The sequence below is a fragment of the Patagioenas fasciata genome, chromosome Z (genome assembly GCF_037038585.1).
Source record: "Patagioenas fasciata isolate bPatFas1 chromosome Z, bPatFas1.hap1, whole genome shotgun sequence".
NCBI lineage: Eukaryota > Metazoa > Chordata > Aves > Columbiformes > Columbidae > Patagioenas > Patagioenas fasciata.
Window position 1 is genome coordinate 52,036,399 of NC_092560.1, and position 17,409 is coordinate 52,053,807.

General features: G+C 37.7%; 1 protein-coding gene across 4 annotated transcripts in view; it reads left to right on the plus strand.

Moving 5' to 3' along the window:
• Nucleotides 1-17,409, plus strand: part of PRR16 (proline rich 16) — a 155,157-nt gene that overhangs the window by 17,451 nt on the left and 120,297 nt on the right. The window contains exon 2 of one of the 4 annotated variants that reach the window (XM_071802205.1): nt 8,507-8,612. The exons of the other annotated variants lie outside the window; for them this stretch is intronic. The gene's annotated coding sequence lies outside the window, so the exon portion shown is untranslated. The remainder of the gene's footprint in view (nt 1-8,506; nt 8,613-17,409) is intronic. 4 annotated transcript variants of the gene reach the window in all.

Below are 17,409 nucleotides of genomic sequence, written 5' to 3' on the forward strand. Positions count from 1 at the left end.
TCCTCACCTACCTCTCTTTCAAGATCCAGGGCCTCAAACCTATTACAGAGGGGCACCTGGGGAGGCGAAGCAGGCAGGGAGGGAGGCTGTCCGTGATGCCAAACTGGAATACGCTTCCAACCCTTGTCTTCTTTTAGGTCGCTTACCTCTGCCCGACAGCGACAAGGGTGGGGCTGTCTCAGGATCTCTGCCTCTGTCCGAGAGGGCAGGAGGTCCATCTCCTTTTTGGGGGTACCTCCCTGGGGCCTTTCCAACTGGCACATCAGGGTGTTACTCCACCAGTCGATCTCCCTTTCGCACTCCCTGATGGACCTCAGCGTCTCAGCCTCCTCCTTAAGTTTCACAACCATGTCAAGCAGATCTTGCACCTGCTCACACCTCACACAAGTAGAGTACTGGCCTCCCTCCGCCGGCAGCAGCAGGCTCTGGCACTCCCTGGAGCCGGAGACCTGAACAGCCACCGTTCGGGACAGAACCTCAGTCTGCATTGCCACACTCTTCTTGAGACATGCTCTCCTTCTGGAGGCGACCATGGTCATCAGCAGTTTGGGACGCTGGCAATAAGTCGGAGGAAATGACAAGCAACAAGTGCTCTCTGCACCTCGCTGCACAAGCTGCCACACCCACTACACAAACTAATTGCTGCTCTCTGCACCTGCTTGCTTTATTGGTTTTGATGCAGTTTTCAGTTGCGTTCCCATAACTGTTTTATATGAGACTCTGCCTTACTGAGAGTATTTCATAAGGGTTCATGCTTGCGCTGTAAATAGCTGTGTGATACTATGTTGTTATAATTATTTGGTGTGGTAGCCCATGCCTTACACATAGCATGATTTTTTCTAAATGGAGAATTAATTTCCTATTGGGCTTCTCTGTGATAAGCATCATTATGGTTCTCTAAAGTCTCATAAGTGTTTAATGAATTTATTTTCATAATACATTTATGAGGGGAGGGGGTATTATCTCCAGCACACAGATACAAGACCAGAGGGTGCCAAATGGGAAACAATAGAAACCTCATTTTTCAGTGTATTAAGGACTTCATAGTTCCACTGAGTTCAGCTGTAATAGATTTATCTTTGGCAAATCAGAGATGAACATTTCAGGTCAGAAAACAATGAGCACACATCTGCAAGGTAGGTACCCTTCTGATGGTAGTGATTTCCTATGTCATCACCAAGGTGTGTGGTAGAGGCAGGGGTAGAATCATGGTATTTTTGACACCCGTTTATTGATTTAGCTACTGGATCATTTCCCTCCATCCCACCTCCCCCTCCCCACTCCTCTCTCTTTTTTTAAGTCTCAGTTTCTTTTGTACCTTCCAACACAGTAGTCCAGGGCTCTCTTACGAAATGAAATTCGTCTAGTCTCAGGCCAACTTGACATTTTCCATTCAGTCAGGGGTGGCTTATATTGAAAGTATTGTGCAATCAAAGTTTGGACCATAAAGTGTATGTGCTAGGGGCTCCAACTAAAATTGTAGGGGCAATTCTAACTCAGTGCCTCTAGTTTTTACCCTAATTTTTATGCTTTAGACTTCGGTAGAAAGGACACTAAAGGGATGCAAATTTTGCATTTATTTTAAGTGGTCTAGGAACACCAAATCGTATATACTGAAACTAATATCTAAAACCAAATTCCTGACTGAAATGAGGCCACTAAAAATGGCAAGTTCTGAGTTGGTTTATGCAAAATAAGTCAACAGGTAGCTGAAATTAACTAACTGAATTATGAAGAAGTGTAGTAGTGTGTCTGTCTTTTAATTGTGTTCAGCTGAAGTCGAAATCTGTATGCATTAGAGAAGAAAACACTACCAAAAAGCTAGCTCTATTTTGGGGAGAGATTTTCAGCTCTTTATTTTTGTTGTTCTGTGTTCTCAGGATCTCTTTCCCAGAACCTTTTGCAGAAGAATCTTCTAGTGCTTATGTAATGCTCATGGATCACAAAAGCATCAGGTATAAGTAGCTAGATATTTAGAAGATATTTCAGGATCTGTTGAGTCTAATCAGTCTATGGAAATGTTTTTACTTGTGATTGATTAAATGACTGTAAACATTTGTTTTAAATGATCTGAATTGCATAGTATTAAATCAACATTTTTTTTACTACCGAATGAGGTATTATTTTTTCTCCTACACTCTAAATTTTTTAAAAAATCTCATGTTTTAAGTTTCAGTCTTGTTTTATCTCACTGCTCAAAGATAATCTGAATTATTTTCATTAAAAAATCAGTCATGCTCTTGAAGAAATGTGCACTCTTTAATCACCTTTAAAGATACTATGACACTCAAAGATAATCTTTTATTTCCTAATTATGGATAGATGATCTTGGACACTTTCAGAAGAAAGTATTTTTTACATTATTTTAAATTTTATTTTATTTTTTAAGGAGGAAAACCCAAGAAAGTGGAATTTACTTTCTCTTCTTTGTAATGTGTGTTGTGGAAACAGACTGGTTACACCTTTTCACTGGAATTTTAATTAAGCAAAGCTATAAAGTAACTAGGGTAGATGCTTTCTAAAACTGTAAATTGAAATCCATAAAAAACTAAGCATATTGCGAAAATGGAATTTATTCCATAGGTGAACTATGTAATACACTCTACTTTGTTTCCACAGCACATATAACTTTCTTGTACTGTACTTTTTGTGTAGTAAAAGGACATTGAAAATGAAGATATGAATATTTTGCAATACTCACTCTATCTCTGGTGTTATTTTATTTCTTTTACTGGATATTATCAGCATTTTATTTCTTACTATAAAGGCAATACAGCTTCTGGCATAATACTCCATTAGGGAAGATGCTGTTTAGTTACTGTTCCAAAATGTTTTTCATTCCTGAATTATGTTGCAGCGTAAACCTGAAGTTGATGATGCATTTCGTTTCAAATATGTTGAAAAGCTTGTCACAACTTGGAGAGACAGGGAAGTGGATTTTTTTTTTTTTAATGTTTTTGTTATATTTGGAGGTGACAAATCAATGGGTTAGGGAGTTTAGCACAATTTTGATTTGAGTGTACTCCTGTACTCCTGTCTGTTCTTTACGCAAACCCATGCACAAGTGCAGTCTGTGTCTTTCAGATCTTCTGGTCACCTCTCTAGATGATCACTGTGGCAGTGTTGAAAGTCTGGCGTGTTCATGGCTCATTTGTCAACTTTCTTGCTCAACTGTTGCTGTCCTTCCACTGAAAGACCATCTTTACGGTTTCAATAGATGAATGAGAATTAGTTTTAAATTCAGTGAGAGCTGGGTATTGTTATTATAGAAAACATCTAGAACAAGCCCTGGTTCAGGCTTCAAACTTGTGCTGCAGTAAATTCTTTTTGAAAACCGTTTTAACATCTGAAATGAATTTTATATGTAAAATGAAACCCTGAAGTTAATGGTTTTTTCCTTGGTTGACCTAGTTGTAGGTTTTATTGCAAGTATAGTGCACCCTGAAATACCTCCTGACAAAGGACTTTGAAAGTGAAATGCTGTATAACATTACAGCCTAAACTCAGCTCCACATCTGTGCACTTTGACTGTATTTCCCTGACCTCACCTGGCTGTTGTAAAAATAACTGCACTGAAGATTGTAAAATGCCTATATATTATGGTAATAGGGTCCGTGTAAGTACTTAACATAGATGGATAGACAGATAACATTAGTGCACTAGAGGGTTTCTTGAGAACACTAACCAGATTAAGTGCCAGTGTTCTGCTATGTAGCAACGTTAATTGCCAATTTTTGGCAGTTGCACAGGCACTAATTACTTTTTAGTAGAACCAATGGAAGAAAATTTTTCACTAAGCTTTTATGGATAATTATTGCGTTTTTTTTCCTTCCAGGAGCTTGAAAGTTTGCTGTTACAACATCTGTCAGATCTGTCTTCCAGATAAATGCTAGCATTACAGCATGTGCAAGATTGCATTCTGTAGCTTTGTACCATCTTGATCTGCTTTTTAAATGATACCATTTAGAACCTACTCCCTCACTGTACAAAGAGCTTATACAAATAACTCATTAACACATTGCTTTGTGTTGTTCAAATGCATTGTGTTCCTACACGGTGTGTTACATAACAGCCACATCTGTAGGGACTGTCCACTCTACTCAGAGCTTTTGAAATTAAATCTTACAACCATACTGAATAAATATACTGGAGTGCTAGGATTTAATGCACTAAATTTGCCATTGTCTGTTTCTAAAGGTTTCCAGGATTTACTTTTCCTATGGCTCATTCTCTCATTATGCATTCATGTTGTGCTCAAAATTAAAAGAAACTGCTCTATGAACAGTCTCAGAAAGACAACATCCATGTAAGATGATAAACTTTAAATCATGTATAAAGATGAATATGTCATTGCAGTTGGACTGAAAGAGTATTGCTATCATCTTAACATTATCATTCTGTCAAGGGTTTGTTACAGTTCATTGGGATTTTAATGTAGTACTCATCTTTCATAATACTTCATAAACCAATATGCTGTGACTTCTCTGTGGTAATGAGTTAGGCTGAATACTGAATACTACAAACCCCACTGTGGCTTTAGTATTCTGCACTGGCTAGAGGGTAAAATATCAAGTCTTCAGCTATAGGAGATTCCTTGAAGGACAAGACCAACAGATTTAAAAGGGAATGAGGCTTTGTGTTGGTCAAATGCTGGTAGTTTATGAGAAGGTCGTTGAGGTAATAGGTATATGTAAAAACAAGACTGTTTTGATGGGCTGTGGGCAGGTGGAGCCAGTGTGCCACAAACCACCCCCTCTATGTGGGTTGATGCAGAGTTCTTTCAGGTGTGCATGGATCCTATGTTCACTCATCTTGCATTTGGCTCTAAAATACCACTCTGGCAATCCTGGTCCTGTTTGAAAGATGACCAGAATTCGGACAAAACTTTTTTTGTATTTTTTTTCTTGAAATGTTTACTGGAATAATTATTTAACCACTATTAGAAAAAGCAAAAATACATGAGCAAACATTTATATCTGAAGTATTATTCATAAGGATTTTGTTCTTAGTGTTGTGTTATAATATATGTGATAAGTTCAACCTATATGCCTAAAGTTATAAATTACATCGTGATATGAAATGGTGATTATGGAGTAAGAAGCCTCTGTTGTAGTTTAAAAAATAATTTAAACATTGGCAATTGCTAAACCTGGTTGAAGCAATGTTTGCTCAGAGACCCATTAAAAAGATATTTTTAGTGTTTGTGTGTGTATAAGGATAATGTGTTTATAATGTAGTATAGTATATGCTTTTTCTCTTCTCTAGAGCCATTCCGTTGATTTACATTAATTGCTCCCCCATGCTTCTTTTTCTCTTTCTTTATGCCTACCATCATAAAAAAAAAAAAAAAAGACTCCTCCCCCTGCCAAAGTAATCTTTCCCTTCCAAGCCATCTCTTTGCACTTTCAACCATCCTTGCAACTTAGTGATGGAATAGTCACAAATCTAGTTTACAATATTTCATGTGGCATTCATTCACACATTCTAATGGGTTTAAAACTGGAGCTTCTTATGGGTTTAATCATGATGAAAAATCTTGTTGTTCTCCTAAAACTTAAATAAATAAAACTGTAAGTTAAAAGGTTTGTTGCACTTTTTGAATTTTTTTATGGACCAATGATATTTTAATCACCTTGAAGCATTTTACTTGTTTTTAAGTTAGTAATTTGTACAGACACATACAAATGAATAGATGAGAAGGGGCAGAAGCAGCACTGGTTGAAGAGGTTTCCAGGGAAAGGAGAATGCTCTTAGCAGTTGGAATAGATGGAGAATGGCAGAAACATTATCTGTGTGAAGTTACCCTCAGCATTGGCTGTAACTGGGTTTACTGGTTCCCTCATCTCCTAGTGGAAGAAACTACTACAGATAGTTCAAAGACATGATGTGAGTAACCTGTGCAAGACTGTTTGGTAGATGGTTATGTCTAAAAACTGCCGTTTTCCAAGACTGGGTAAACATGAACAAGGCACAAGAAAGAACCAACACCTATCAAAACAGTTAGGTCCAAGAAATCCAAGTAGCCTTGAGAACAAGGAATGAGAGGCCCTCTAAGTCACTCTACGTCTTCTAACAATCCAGTCCAGAACTTCCATTAACATCTGACTGTTGGGCTATATGGCTAGCACCAGTAGCACTAATGGGATTTTCCTTAGCAACTGTTGGTTTTCATAACTCATAATTCATTAATGGAGTATTACAGAATGCTGATACTTGTAGGAGTTCATTCATCAGAACAAAATCCTGACTATGTGATCATTGTCTGAAGTCAGATGTGATCCAAGGCACTCCCTTCAGTTGCAGACTCTCAATTTATGGGCCTTGTTAAATGTTACAGCCAATCTGCTGAACATTATGAGATCTGCTGATAACACTGTTCTGCCACTTCCCCTGCGGTGTGTATGGGGAACAGGAATACACCAGGGAATTTGCTATATACACTTTCTTATTAAAGACTTTAGATGTTGATTTGGCATTAGTACACAAAGGATTTTGTGATGGATATTTGGAAAGTAGGGTTCTCTTCTAGAGTAAGACATGCTGGATGTGCAGAATGGTCTTAATTCTGTACCGTGGCCCTCACTGTTTCAGCAATGAGTTTGTCATTTATTTGAAGCTCGGTTCAAAGGCAATTCATTCTTAATTCAAATGAAGATAATGAAACTGCTTATGGTTCTTGCCAGGAATGTTTTCTTACAGTGGTAAAATGCTGGTAAAATGTTTACCAAAGTAAGGGCAATGGATATGTTTCAGTAGTTGGCAGTTTCCTAAATCTAACCTAAGTCTGTAAAAGCTGATTAGACCACACAGGCATAGGAAAGGCTAAGCGGGTGGTGCTAAGTCTAAAAGGGAAGTCTAATGGTGGTGCTCAAGTTGGCTGGTGTTTCTTCTAATAGGGAGATTACATTTTCCTTTTATTTATTAGTGTAAATCTATTAGGTATAAATCTACTTTGTATTTTTGTAATTGTAATTTTAAGTAATTTTGGGAGGAAATAAATAATAGTGTAAAAATGTTTTACAGTGAGAAGTCATCTTTGATAGTTCAAAATCTGTGTTTCTCTATTTGGTTTTGATGATAACCAGAAGCTTTGTAAAGAGGTATTTACTTGTGGACTGTTCTTTAAAAGACCCTTATTTAGATTTAATCTTCCTAATTATATCTCATTAGATTCAGAATAAGTTTGTCTCTAGTGACCATTTAACTACTTGGATGATTTAGGTTGTATTCTTACTCTTTTTTTGGCTGTTGCATGGGATAAGAGAATTGGAATGGCTTTTGAGGTTTCTGATTTTTTTAAGGGCAGTTCAGTTTTAAAGAAATACTAAAATTGCTTGAGTCTATGCTTTATAAAATATTTTCCCTTTGAAAAGACAATAGCTCATTCTATAAAACTTAAAATGCTAAGAATTATATTAAAACATTTCCTTGTGGGTTTTCTTTAAGATAATTGTTATGATGACAGCAAACCTACTTTGCAGCAAAAGTAAACAAGCTTTGGTGGGTTGACCTTGCATGGCTGCCAGACACCCACTCAGCTGCTCTGTCACTCCCTCTCCTCACCAGGACAGGAGAGAAAACAAAATAAAAAAGCTTGTGGCTCAAGATGAGGACAGGGAGATCATTCAACATGTACCATCATGAGTAACACAGACTTGATTTGGGGAAGTTAGGTGAACGGGGAGAAACAAAGGCAAAACCTAAAACACCTTCCCCTCACCTTTCCCTTCTTCCCAAGCTCAACTTTACTTCTGATGGTTCTACCTCCTCCCCTGAAGTGGGGAGTACAGGAGTGATGGGGAATGGGAGGTGTAGTCAATCCTAATGCTCTGTCTCTGCTGCTCCTTTCTCCTTATGCTTTTTCCTTGCTTCAGCTTGGGTCCTCATCAGGGCTTGTAGGTCCTGCCAGCAAACGTGCTCTTGCCTGGGCTTCTCTCCATAGGCTGCACCTCCTGCCAAGAGCCTGCTCCAGTGCAGACTTTCCATGGGCTGCACCTTCCTTCAGGTCACATCCACCTGCTCTGGCTTGGGTCCTCCACAGGATGCAGGGTAAATATCTGCTCAAGGTGGTCCTCCATGGGCTGTAGGGGAACAATGTTCGTCACCATGGTCTTCTCCTTAAACTGCAGTATAATCTCTGCTCTGGCACCTGGAGCATCTCCTCCCCTCCTTCTTCACTGACCTGGGTGTCTGCAGGGGTGTTTCTTTCATACTCCTCCCTCCCAGCTGTTGTTGGGCAGCATTTTTTACCCTTTCTTGAATATGTTCTCGTAGAGATGCCACCATGTTGACTGCGGGGCTCAGCTGTGTCTTGCAGTGGGTCAGTCAGAGCTGGGTGGAGTGACTGTGTCTGTCATGGGGCAGCCCCAGCCTCGCCTCACAGAGGCTGCCTTGCAGCCACCTGCCAGCACCTGGGCACCTGCATCCAACACAGAGGTCTTGTTCCAGAAAGTAAATGGAGTGTGCAACAGAAAGGGATTGATTGATACGTGACTTTTTTTTATAGGAAACCCAGATGCTGAAGGCAAGATGTGGTGTAAAGTCCTTGTCATAGCTCAGGAAGCATGTAACTCTGTTCCAGACTTAAAGTTCCACTGATGACTTCAGAATAGGTAAAGCTGTACTTTTTTGTGTAAGGATTCTTTCTTTATGTGCAAAGAAAAAAAAAAAGAATAATGTCTTATCAATAAGATTTTTTTTTTTCATTATTATAGTGTATTTTGGACATAATTCAAAGCAGTATTGAAAATGCAGGGTCTTTACTTTTGGTTTCTAATGAAAACTTGCTAGCTGGCTAGCTGAATAGCGCAAGTGGTGTGTGGTCAGCCTGCTATGCTGATACTTCTCAGGTTCCTTTTTAGGTTATTCAAGTTTTGGGATTTTTTTTAACCTGCGCCCTTCAATTGTATTTGTGTTACAGCAAACTTGTTTTTTTTTTTTCCATAAATAGTTTCTTTCATGAAACTTGGTAAAATGATAAGTGGTTTGTTGATGAAAATGTTAGAAATACTGTAACTTTTATTTTTTTTTTTTTAAATTCACATTGCATTAGACATCTGAAGTGTTATGCCAGTTTCACATCGAGAGTTTTAGTTTTTGGTTACCATAGGTAAGGGCTGAGTTTGAGTAATGCTTTGTTACAGCTTCAGAGGGACATTTCAAATTTCCTTGCAGGAGCAATTTCCAATTCTGACACTCAGTGAATGCACTGAATTGTCACTGCATTGTGATGGCATTTACTGTGGGAGCTAAGAGGCTTTGTTAGGGCATGAAGCTTATTTTAACTTTTGTGAAATGTAATCCATTCTCCAGAGATGGAAGATGGTGGTTACTAGTACAAAACAACTATTTTAACAGGTTGGATAGCAACAAGCTGTTAAAGTGAACATCCTGAACAATACTGTATTCAAAGTCTTTATAAAAGAGATGGCAGCTTACCAGAAAAGAAAGAGAAGCAATATTAAATCAGTCGTGTCACACTTGTTTTCAAGAAGGTGATTTTAAAATCAATTTTGTGACCCAAAGTGAATTTGATTGATAATTGACTGATTTTAAAGGAGCAAGTATCTGGGGCATCAGAGGAGGGGAAAACCTACAGCTAAGGCAAAGTCAAAAAAGTGCAAGGCAGAAATTTCAGAAATAGACAAGAAATGGTAATTATAAATCTATAAGTGTGACTCCTTGAGTCCCTTCGTTTAAGAAATATACACAAAGTATTTTATGTTAAATATGCTGTTTTTCCCTTCATTGAATGTGTTTGTCTTGTGAGCAGATGGGTGCTACAGCATGTCCCTGAGGGAAGTGCAAATCTTAAGTATTGAAGTATTGCAGGGACTGGGTGGGGTGAGGCGAATAATGTGAAATGGACTTGGCCTTTTTAAGTTCTGTATGTGAAATATTATAGTTCAGGAGGAAAAAGCAAAGCTGAAAACAGCAGCTGAGAGAGTCTGTACACAGCTGTCTAATTTTGCTTTAGGGGCAACCATAGCCTACCACCAGGCTTCCTAGGTTTTATACAAGTATTTACATTGCTGCTTAGAACAAAATACCTCAGGCTGGAAAGTGGAATAGTCTCAGTAACTGGGTGGTGAAGAGAAAAAAATCCACAGGTTGCTTCCGTGCATATTTTGTGATTCAAAATGATTTATATTATTCGGTATTGGGACCATATTGTACCAGATACCATAGAATATCCCCAGTGATTTGCGGTGTAAGGATAAGACAAAAATCAATGGGTGAGTATTAACTGGAAGCACAGGAAAGCAGTATTAATCAATATGATTAGTTCAGCTATGGCTTTTCACATATTTTGTAGGAGGAGATAGAAAGAAGATAATGGCTTTCTGCGGGAATACCCACCCTACCTCTGTGAGATACCATTAGAGAAAGCTCATAAATTCTCACCTGAAAATTTAACGTGGGGAATAATCATGGATACTCTGTCATTGCCATTCCTGCTGCATGGCTGTGTGAGAGCATACAGTGGAAGAGGGGGAAGGGAAAACAAAACATATAATGCTTGGAAAAGTGTTCCAGTAGAGAGAACCCTCTTTCAAGAAGACTTGTTAGGTTAGTCATCTTTGCAACAACGTTTTGGGTAGTTCTGGAAGCAAACTTGTCTTTCACAAGGCCTGGGAAAAACGGTGTTGCAATAATCTGTACAGTTGCTGGTGACTGCCTTCTCCATCAGCAGTCGCTGATGTTTTTCCTAAGATTTCTACCATCAGAGCATAACAATATTTTTTTGGCCTGTAATGATTATGAAAACTGTTCAGCAGGGTGTATGAGTAAGAGCGCCAGGCACAATACATGGATGTTATAGATCATGGAATAACTACCTTCTTGTACAGCTGCTCTTTCTCCATCAGTAATCACTCTGTCTTGGGGAATGGAAGCCTATATTTGTCAATGGCAGCAGAATCTGTCTCTGAGAACAAGTGATTGCAACACAGCAAGGACTAGATGCCTGAAGTGGTATTGATTGCTCAATTGCTCCCAGTTAATTACAGCCTTCTCTGCTGAAGCCAGAAATCCTAGTGGACAGATGACATCACTGCCTCTTTCTTTTTTCTCCCACTATATAAACTACATGAACTTGTTCTTAGTAGCTCCTCCTCTCTCAAAACCAGCCCTGCTCTGTTTTTGCAAAGCAATGCCATCCCCAAACACGCCAGCTCCCTTTCAGCACTGCTGCACTCTCACATTCCCCCATTTTACAAGCTCCCACTGCAATGTCATGTTTTGTGACTCCTGTTTGTCTGGTTTTCTTAAAATCTCCAAATCCAGTGTCGAAGGCTGTCACTCCTGGCACATCTTTCATGGTGGCCGAATGCTGAGGATTCCAAGATTTCTAGCTGTCGTCATTGCAGTAGTACATTTGCTGCAAAGACCTAAAGGATGTAAAGAGCTGGGAGTAAATATATTCAAATACACGAAAAAAATCTATTTTTTAAACTATTGTGAATTTTAGGGGCCTGATTTCTTGGTTTGTTGTTCAGGGTTTTTTTCAATTCCTTGTTTAGAAGTAAAGACATCCCATATGTTAGGGCAACTAGAACATTTTTGCACTGATCTTATCAGTTCCGCTTCTAGTGTGGTGCCACTGTTCAGGTTTTATGATCTCAGAGGCCGTCCTTCCTTGCCAACAAACAATTTCAAAAGGCTATGAAGAATTTTTCTGGAGAAAGAGGAACTGAACAGCTTCTGTCAAGATCATTTTAAGGGTTTCAAAGCAGTGCCATTTGGATGAACTTGTCACAGTGGACCTGATCAGATGGAACAAGAAAAGAACACGCAGCTGTGATCATGTTCTGTGTCTTAGGAATGAGTATTGCATCATCTGGGTTTTCTGGAGCTGCAAGCCTCATTTATTCCCCTGCTTTATTTCTTTCTGGGTGTGTAACAGGTTGTTTGCAATATCTATTTCAGAAATACTGTGTTTTAGTGTTCCTGATTTTATGAGACTCTTCAAACATGTTGTTGCTGTCTTACTGGTATGAAGGCTCTTATTTTTCAAAGTTCTCCAAGTTTAAAAGCATTTTTTATCTTAATTACACTCTTGATTCTTTGTAAGGAGACCTTTAAATGTGAAACTCTGAAAGCTCTACTTTATGGCTGCAGTGAGATATTACTTTTAGTCAGCTAGTGGGACAGATTTTAAAGAATTCTGTGTACAGAATTGTGTATATTCTGGTTTCACTTCTGTGTATGCACAGTTCTGTTGCTCAAATCTATTGGTTTTGGCTTTTGCATATTGGTTTTGAGACATCCCCTCTTTATTCAAAGACTCTAAAAATAAAACAACACAAAACAGACTGAAATTTCCTTCTTGGACAAGCATCAGAAATTAATTGTGCTTAGCTCCACTGAATAACCAGAATTATTGTAGGGATTAAATTGGCCATTAATGTTGTACCTTTTATTTTTTTTTCCTAGACTATGCAGGCATGATCTTTTCATGTGAAACTTCTTTTAAATTCTTCACTGCTGTAAGTATGGCTTTGATGGGAGAAGTGTTTTTCAGCATTTCACTGTATTTGCTGCATGACTGATGCAGCCTGATATGACATCAAAACATGACTTGTCATCAGAAAAAAACTGAGAAAACAAACCTCAGTTCCTGGAAGCTAATGCTGAGAAAACCAGTGTTAAAGGCAGAACAAGAAAAATGCATGCTTTTAAGAGTGACTTCTCTCTTCTCCTCTTTTTCCCTTTCCGCTTAAAGGAAAAAAATCTGGGCAATAGAAACTTGGCAAGTAGCAAAGTTTTAAATAAGATCCTGGATTTGGAGATTGTTTTCTAGTGTTCAGGCAAAGGAACAAGAAAAGAGTATATTGCTTTGGTTCTTTTTTTTGGCGGGGGACAATTATCTCTTAATAGGGGAGGGAGGCTAACAATTAGCAAGATAACTGTGAGGGTTGTAGATTTTAAATGCTGTTGTAGTCTTAGTGGTTACTCACATTAATTTGAAAGTTGGAGGCATTCATTTGCAGTAGCCTAGCTTTTCAAGATTGTGTTATTAGCATTTATTTTTTATTTTTTTAAATTAATTTTCTAAGTTTCTGTTCTTATGGCTGTTCTCCTGAAACTAATGAGCGTTGTGGAAGTCAAAAATGAAGCACAAATCAGAATATGTTCTCTGTAGTCAAATAGAAGTATTTGATCATTTTATACATATTTAGGCATGTACATACACTGAAGAGCATAATTAGTTTACTGAGGTTGGACTGCTAAGCTCTTGCAAGATGAAAAAGCAGTGATAAAAAGATTGCTAACTGGTTTCTATAATGAGTTGAATTCTGTATTTAACTTGGTAAGAGTGAGTTTATTTAAATAGTAATTATACTGGAAAGAAATTTGGAGCATGTTTGTAGGTTTTTCAAGGCCTCAAAAGTGTTTAAGTAGAGAAACCTTAATGCAGTCCCAACCTGTAACAGCTGTTTTAATGTTTAAAAAATATAGCCAGTATCCTAGCCCTTGGTATTCAATATCATTTTTGCTGGCTTTCTGCTTTTAACGTCACAATCGAAAGTGGGAACTAAGGTAGGATTCTAATGTAAGGGACTGCTAACAGTAGACAGATATGTAACTGCATGACATCAAAGTGAGTGCTATGTTATTTTAGCGAGCTACTTTCAGTTCAGGATGAAAGAGGGGGTATGAGGAGAAACACAATGAATCTCCAAGTCTACCAACATGAAAAAAGCAAACTGCTGGAAAGAAGACCTGAAGAGATATGGCATGAATTCAGTAACCAACACTATTATATGTCTGACATGATTTTATTTTGTGGATCATATCAGTTTGAATATATAAAATTTTTCTTCCTTCCAAGAGGCAAAGGGCGCAGGGCACAAATAAGCAGGGGTTTTGGTCCAGATGACGTCTAAAGGTCCCTTCCAGCCTCAACCATTCTGCAGTTCTGTGACTGTATTAACGTTTGTTGTCAATGAATCCTGAGAGAAGATCCTGAGAGAAGTGAATATTTAAAATGGATTTTAAAAATATTATGTATTATACTTTTTTAGAATTCATGTGTTTGAACTTTCCTAGCATGAATTTGAAAAATTATTTTTATCACATATCATTCACCAGAATTTTCTAATTATATACTTAACTGCAATATATAGAATTTCATAATATATTGTAGTTGCCATTCAGTTACAGAGGAAGAACAGCAGGAAACTTAAGCCATAGCTTGCCAAAAGAGTCTATATAAGAAATATTTTTCAGTTTAATATCCTATCTGTGCTGTAATTTGAATGTGTTATTTACTAGCTAGGGGAATTAAAGAAAACTTGACTTAATATTTTATAATCCTTTCTCAAATAATTCAAAGTGAGTTAATATCCTAAAAGGCATGTGACTCATTGGTAAAAATTGTCACCTATTTCAATGGATGCGATTCTTGTTACATAAGCATATCTTTAGTTAGTGAGAGCTGCCAGCTGCCTACTATTTTTTTTGAGCACTTCTAGTGTATCATTGGCTAATAATTTCCCTGAGGCTTTAAATAGATTCAGAGTTATTAAGGCTAAATCTCAAACTGTTACTACAAACTTATCCTTTGACTTACATACTACAAGTGCTGAATGTCAGCTCTAGAAATCCTGTAGAACTGTATAAATAAACCAGGATGCATTTGGGCTAATGTTTAGCTGTTTAGTTGTTCTGTAAATGACATGGAAAATGTACCTAACTCAAGCGTAGGTATAAGGCGTTATAAAGTTATAAGTAACTTTTTGACTGGGGACATGAAACAAATTGCATAACAATATCATATGGTTGAATTTTTTCATTACTTATTTTAAGCTTGGAGAAGTCATCAGCTCAGAAAGTTCAGACAGTTACTCTTCACCCTTATGAATTTGTTCTTTTCTGAGCTCTATGACTTCTCAGCATCGTTGCAGTCAGCTTAATTTGGTTCTGTGAAATAAGCATCAGCAACATGTCAAGCCAGTAACTCGTGAAGAAAAATACCTGTAAGAATCCTATTAAAAAACATAAAATGTGTCAACTTGAAATATTTATTTTTCAAGTATTTTGAAGTGTAGTTGTTCTTTTTCAGATTGTATTTTGGCTCTGTGCAGGATATCTGTGTGGAAAATGGCTTTTTTTTTTTTTTTTCCCCAGAGGTTTCATCTAGCGTGAGGCAGGGATAGAAAAAGAAAGGGAAAATGGAAGAACATGACTAAAATGCAGCCACAGCTTTGAACACTACTTTAGTAATTTTAATGGTCTAAGTGTTTTTGCAGAGGTAAACCTCCCTTGTCTAGAGTTAATACATGTTATCTCATGGCTGACATCTCTTGTTTCCTCAGTTGCTCTTCCTCCCATCTTCCTTGCAAGTGGAGAAGAAACATCTGTTCAGGACATACTTTTCAGCTTGCTGGAGTGGTTTGACCATTTTAATATTGCAATAAGTAGTGTTTGAAAGCTCATTTTAGGCACCATCTTCAAGTATATAATTTATTTTTGGACAAAGTAGATGAATACTCATAGAAGCTACCTGTCGTATTCATTTAAGCTATCATCTTAGACTTATCATTTACTTATTTCCATCCATGTTTTCCTTCATATCTACATATCAGTTGGGCAGTTTAGGAAACGCAAGATCTCTTAGCAGTGCTTAAGCAATTTATTGAATGCAACTTTTAATATTTTTTTTTAACATGACTGATAGTGATGAATAATGTAATTTTTTTTTCTTTATATGATTGGTGAATCCACCTCTGGTATGTTGAGAATGCCGAGTCCTATCAGTTGCAAATGTCTGTAACAAGATTGTGGGAACCTAAACCTATTGGTGATCACCAAGTTCCCTTTTTCCTTAGGCTAGGATGGAGAAGGAGTGTGCTTTATTTTGGACAATAGCATAATACACTGAAAGTATAATTACATTTGTTTAGTGCTTTTTTGTGGGATGCATTTTGAGTGTAAAATACAGGCTAATCATTCAGAAGTTAGGAGTATTAAATGACATGCTAAAAGAAGCAGAGGCAATTTTTAATGTGTTTAATATGTTGGGTTTGTTACCCAGAATCCAGTACTGATTTATCCAGTAAAATATTTTTCTGGATGCGTGTACCAGTTGAACAATGTTTCATCCGAAGACATTCAAAGATAATTCTTTCACATTGGCTAAAGTGTAGGTTTACAGCATGTACGCTAATGCAACTTAGGTAATATGATAAGAACAGGAATTACTCTTTTTGATCATTGGAAGAAAGAAAACAGAACAAGTAAGGGTTTGGTTTTGGTTTGGGTTGTTTATTTGGTTGGTTTGTTTTGTTGCATTTTGTTGTTGTTTTGTAACTATAAGTAATCTGATTTTATAGGTTTTTAGAAATAACTGTTTGGGACACAGGAAAACAGGTTTCAAGATTAAATGTGCTAAATTTCATTTAAATACATTAAAAAATTGAAGTATGAAAACCACTCTACTTCTCCATTACTCAAAAAAAGTATATTATGGCAATAGTTAAAAGCATTTGTCTTGCGGCAGAGAACCTTATGCAGATGTACCTCGCACTCCAGGAGCAAGATTTCCAAACTTGCCATATACAAGGTGACTAATTAGGGCCTAAAGAAACAGAGTGTTATTTGAGACGAGAAAAAAAAAATCATTTTGGAATATTTTGTGTAATCCCCAAAGATAAAGCTGCTGTCTTCCAAAGAGCATTGAATATGAGTCCTGTCTGTGTTTTCCTGCTGTCCTTGTGGGACTTGCTGAGGTAGGCAACTGTATGAAATATTTCTTTTGCATCCCATGTGTGTTGTCTGAGTTTAACTGATGAACAGTATGACCTCATGCTCATAAAAACAGTGTTGACTTTTTCCAGGAATTAAGTTGTGCCATCCATAGGGAACTGCCTGTCCACTGTTGGAGAAGATGATGTGGGGTCAGGCTGGTGTTTCTGAGGCTTGGCAGTACAAGGGTGCTATGACATACCCAGTCTGTAGGGAGTTCCAGATGGGGCTTCCTGTGTGGAATTTCTGCTTTGCAAATAAAAGAAAAGACTAGACAGATCTTGTACAACATATGTCCTGGTGGGTTCCCAGGTCTCTGGGGTTGCCTTGCACTTTTTTCAACACAACTGTAAGCATTGTAATTTTGTATCTTCACAGGGTAAGTGGTTTTGGCAGAAACACTCCAAACATTACAAAACATGCACCTGACTAGGTTCTGTGTAGCCTTCAGTTTGCAACCTGGTCAGCCAGAGTGCTTTGCTTGAGAGAGTTTACCCAAAACTGTGACTCTTTATATGGCTTCTGGTTTTTGTGGAAGTCCTGGCAACCACTTCCTGCTCAGCTTTAATAGAGAGTTAGAAACCAAGGATTTGTGTGTTATCACACAGGACTCATGGAGACATGGAGTACTGTTTTGGACTTTTTTTTTTTTGTTGTTGT